A 6,000-nucleotide genomic window follows, 5' to 3' on the forward strand; every position below is an offset into this window, starting at 1 on the left:
CTTTAGTGTTACGTTCATAGTCAATCTAGCGTTTTGAAATAACACTGTTGAGAGATCCACTAAAGCATTTTCCTGATCGTGACAGTACATGTTTACGAGCACTTGACGATGAGGCCCTTTGAGTATGGCCAAAGTAACTGGCTCCATTGTGGTAGTTAAACTGACAAATACTCATAAATGAGCCTGTCATCAATCTGCCGTCACTTTTAAATATCATGTTCTTTATCTCACTCCAATTTCATCACACAACACACGTATACGCGACCGGAAGAAACTAGTTATTATACTACACTTCTATTTAAGAAAGCCTTTGATAAAATACCTCATAATCTTCTAATCAACAGACTTAAGTCAGTTGGAATTGTAAATCGCCTTTTTAATGGATCAAATCTTTTCTTACGAACAGATTTCAAATAACCAAGATTAACTCTAAAACATTTACACCTAGACCAATAACCAGTGGTGTTGTGCAGGGTAGTGTCTTGTGTCCATTGCTCTTTATAATTTACATCAACAATATATGCAAGTGCTTAAGCACAGGTAAGACCTGCCTCTATGTCGATGACTTAAAAGTCACCTACAAAACTGAAATTTGCGATTTACGTAGTACTGTACAAACAATCCAACATGAGCTCAACATGGTAGATAACTGGTGCAAACGCTGGAGATTAGAGCTCAACACAGAGAAATGTGGCTAGTTATGTATAGGAGACATGTCTCTTAATATATAACTAACACTTAGCAATCAAACACTGCCCAGACTGGCATCAGTAACTGACCTAGGGGTACATTACTCGCACAGTCTTAATTTCTCTGAACACATCTCAGTCAAAGCATTCAATATGCGGAAATTGCTTGGCTTCATTCTCTGTAATTTCTATCAAAATGAATCTAAAATCCTTCTTTATGAAGGTTGTGTAAGACCTATCGTTGAATACTGCTCGTTCTTATTTTCCAACCTATGACTATCTGATATACTAAAGGTGGAAGGAATACAACGACACTTCACCCGCAAAATACTTAATACTGACTCAGTCATTGACTACAGTTCCAGATGCCACATCTTAGGAATAGAACCCCTTTGGTAGAGAAAGCTTGGGTCTAATTTGATTATCTACTTTAAACTACTCAAAAACCTAACTTATTCAACATGTAAGATAGTTCTTGCCCGAGACTCACATGAATACGAACGTCGAAACAAAGTATCTACGGTCAAGGTTAAGAAATACAGATCAAAAATTCGGGGAAAAATTTTCCTCACCAAGTATGCGATAATATGGAACAGTCTTCCCTCCGAAATTCGCATGACAGATGAATTACATAGGTTTGTAAAACTGCTTGATCAAGCCCTCACTTCCACTCATCTTGCACGTACGAACACATCTGAGCCCCACTCAGACTTCATAGGCTCTCTTCATTTTTAAACCAAAATGGACTTTGAGTTCAGCTTGCCTTATTTTTCCTACTTTGCAGTTGTATTAGTTACATTTTCTACCCTAATTCTTCACCTGAAGTAGATAGGTAACTCACTGGACCTATCGATACTGTTCAACTAATCTCGGTCGCTAAGGGACAGTCACTACCACCCTCAGAAATTCAAAAGGACCGCATAATTGATTGTCTACTATCAGTGGTCTTGCATCTACGGAGCATGCCTCAATCAACTAGTAAGAACAACGCAAAATATCATCAGCACCAATTTAATGTGATTTTCTTTCGGTTTACCCTGTATTAACTTTTTACTCTTCTGCACACTAAGTTGACCAGCAATTAATATTACTTTTCCACTCGCTACCTTATCTACAACTCATATACTTCTATACTTTTCCGCCTGCTTTAATAAACAACCATCCCACATTATACCCTTCTTAATGCTTATACTCTGATTGGCGAAATGTAATTTATACTATAGTCAACAAAAGCACTGCATCGATGCCCTATCCGCAGTTCATAGCTTGTAACTGCCTGATAAGCTTGTAAAATGGTACTTATAAAGATAGTGCATTCCAACAGGATGTGAGACACAGAGGATTGCGTGATGTATGACGTATATACAAAAACAAGTTTAAATGAGCCTAATATCACAAAAGGATGGAGAGTGGAGTAGCCGGCCAGCAAGCATTGATGGTGAGGGCGATAACTTCAATCCACCCGTGTTTGTGGGGCCAGAACACTTTGTATGTGTTATAACCCAGTGAAGATTAAATTACAGGTAACTCCCGAGGACTACTAATGGACTAATATTCTATAAATATTCTTATTGTAAAACTATAGGATAATTACATTATGTATATTTATATTCCTCTTATTATAAGCTTTATTTTGACCCATAATTTATTGTTGTACGATTTACGGTTCTTGAGCTATGCTCATTCTATTATTCACTGTCTCCCTCGTTCACAGCCACTTTTGGGCTTATTTGTGTACACATGTTATTTTCTATTTTATGGTACGTTGTGGTCTCTCTGATTGATATATAAACCGGGTATGTCCGAAATAAACGATCTGCTCTGATTCGATTCATATTAAGGAAGCTGGTATTGTGTTCTGGACTCAAGTGGAAAGGCTCGGAGGACATAGGACCAATAAGGACGCTAAACTGCCCACACCTGTTGAACGTCATTGACTGGCCTAATGTGAAAATTCGTATAAATCGTATTCGGATTGGTCGATAGGTCGCGTGATAGCGAAACCAGACATTCAAGGTCATAACAGTATGTATCAAGCTCTTTACGATTGAGAATAAGTCAATCAATTTGTGATGTAGATTGTTTTCCTACGCCCACCACTCAGGCTCACGTTTCGAATATTATGATGGATTGAATATTCTACTAAAACAACCTGTAACATGCTAACTCGAACTTTAACGGTAAACATTTACTGCACGGCCATTTTTTTTTCGAGTGCAATTTTTTTCGTCCCTTTTGAAAACATTTTTCATCTCCATCTTCCAATAATTTTCATTCTGTCTCGTCCAATCAAATAACGAGTTTTGAGTTCGTTATAATTGGTCGTTTATTTCTTCAAATCGATATTAAATATCAGGACATGACGACAGAGCACATTTTCTTACAATTATGAACGGTAGCAACATGCGAAGCATGAGCTCCATCGTTCCTCACGTTGTCACAGAAACCGATAACCTGTTCGTTCTTGAGCACTTTGTATCTCGTAGCGTTCCAATCTTTTGAAGCGTTGAAGAGCGCCATTAGAACGTATGAAAGAGCCACGTACTGCCATTATGTGGTGAGGGAGTCTCATTTCCATAGAAATCGGTAGTCGTATATTAAATTCGTATGTTGGAGAAATGGCCGTAGAACATCTAGCGGTTCCTCACAGCCGAATAGACGAACGAGGTAATTTGATTAGTGTTATTATAATTTTTGATTAAGGACTACCGTGAACACTCAATGTCTTTCCTTCATATTTTGTAAGTTACCAACTATCAAAATAATCTCAATATGGATGCAACGTTAAGCAACGACGAGGGAGAAATCGTTTCGATGAACTCAGGAGTTCACTGAACGAGATGACGACAATGAAGAAATCGCATATGAAAACAGACTTTGTGATATTCGCAATCTTGCGCAACCGCCACATGAAACTGCCGATGGCATTGCTTGGATTTTTTTGTCCATGCAAAGCAATGCTTCATTTATTTTGTGCCTACGACCATCACCACACGTCCACGGAATCCACGTTATAACAGAGTCATAGCAACGCCTTTGTTCATGAAATTCGGAACTTTTAAGAGAACAAGTAAAGGCCCTTTTCAAGGCCACTCACAATTTGATTTGAATTCTTTTGTTTCAATTCTTTAATTCCATGGCAAAGGTCAAGTGGTGAAACCATCAAAATTCATTTAAGATTGGTAATCATTATGTGATTATCGTCCACGTATTCGTAAACGCTTTACGAGCTTTATCAAATATACTGTATAAGTAAACGATTTCGTATAGGAAATGTCATCTAATGAACACTAATTTGCCTAACATTAGTACATGCAAACTTGTTCAGAATGTTTCGATGTTTTGTCATGTAGTTACAATAGACGAATGTAGTACTACCAGTTTACTAGTACAACGACATCATTTCCATAGGAAAGGTAAACTGAATCAACATTGATGAATTCTAATTCAGCCTTAGTGATTAAGCAATATAGTCAATGGAGATTTATAAAAATTTCGTGGATTAGATCATTTAAAGAGCATTTTGGAAGAAAACTTCCAACTGGTTTTAATAGTTGATGATAGTAATAACTGACGTTGAAAGGTGGTCAAATGTTTAATACACAATTAGTAAAGAAATTATTCATCGAAGTATTTCCATAAGTTTTTTCTTAACACATCGTATGTTATTTTAATAAACGTTATATGCGTAGCAACATATCCATAAATCATCATGATAAAATAATGAAGGCGAAGGTTGGACGTAACCAAAGAAACCCATAAAATCTCCGAGAAGCCAAATACCAGAAGGCAAGTAATGGACCAAGTCGAAATATATTTGCTGGCGATCTCGTGGCATCGCAAGGTTACCGAGATCGTGCCAGAATACAACCTTGGTTACAGAACGTAACCGAATTCGCGCGAAGTCACAATCGAAGTGTAAGGATAAGAATGGAAGCACGAAATAGCTGTCATTAGCACAGTCAAACAAAAGCACATTAAAACAAGCACTGGTACAGTTGGTTATAATAATAATTGTTTTTATTAAACCAGTCGTGTTCTCGTGATAAACGTGAGTCACTACAAGCTTAACAAGTTTTGCACGTAATGTCAACAGCATATTTGCAGTTTAAAAATCCCTACAGAATATTCTAAATTGTTGAATAACAAGTTTTGACAAGTATTTGAAATATTGGTTACATTAGGTGTAAAAGAACAAGCCTACGTCGTCTGACAAAATAAATGTCTATCTCAATTACACAGCTTACTACGAACAAAGTTAATTGTATCAAATGACATTTGGGTATAGGTACGTTTAATGTCAATGTAGTAAATAAAAGCCTATTGTATCATGGTACTCTAGCTTCAATTCACTTATGATCTCAACTATTCAAATAAAAAAATGTGAATACTTTCCACGTGATAGTGATACATCTATACATTTTATAAAGTGTCTATATCAATTAATTTGTCAATTTTCTGTAACAACGTTACATGCAAAATGTAATAATAGTGTTTCAATATAGTAAAATCGATAATTTGGACGTATGGAATATATATATAAGCTGCATGTGCGTGTATATATATCATCATGTTGAGTGAGAGCAGGTGACTATCTCCACTTATCCATACTACGTCATACAGGTAGATCTCCAGAAAGTGATCGATGACCTTTCGTCGCCGTTATTTACTGAAGCGTGCAGCGGATACCTGTTTGTACCACACGACCAATGATAAATGAGCACTGCGCGAACATTTTTCAACCTTTGACAGACTTACTAAAGACAGATAAAACTACAGCTCAAACAAAAAGGACATTATCTTCACATTAACCTCCGAAGCAAGAGAGGCTTTCAGTAAAGCAAAATCGATGATATCAAATGCTACTATGCTACAACACCTAAACACAGACCCATCAACGCAGCTCATTCTCTGCATTGACGCCTCTCAGAAAGCGGTAGGGGCAGTTTCACAACAGCGGGTGAACGACAAAGCTACCCTCATAGCTTATTTTTCCAAAAGATTATCGCCAACGCAAGAGCGCTATAGTACTTTTGGACGTGAACTGCTGTCTGTCTACTTTGCAGTAAAACATTTCAATTTCTTATTCCAGGGACGTGATTTTGCCATCATGACTGACCATAAACCACCCTGTTATTCCTTCAACACGTCGTATGATAAACATTCTCTATGGGAAGCCAGGCAACTGCATTACATTTCTCAATTCACTACAGACATCCAGTTTATAAAAGGCCCCTTTAACCTTGTCGCAGACACACTATCTAGGAACGACATCAGTATGATGACATTCAATCACGACATCGACCTCGAA

The sequence above is a fragment of the Schistosoma haematobium genome, chromosome 3, assembly GCF_000699445.3.
Source record: "Schistosoma haematobium chromosome 3, whole genome shotgun sequence".
Taxonomy (NCBI): Eukaryota; Metazoa; Platyhelminthes; class Trematoda; order Strigeidida; family Schistosomatidae; genus Schistosoma; species Schistosoma haematobium.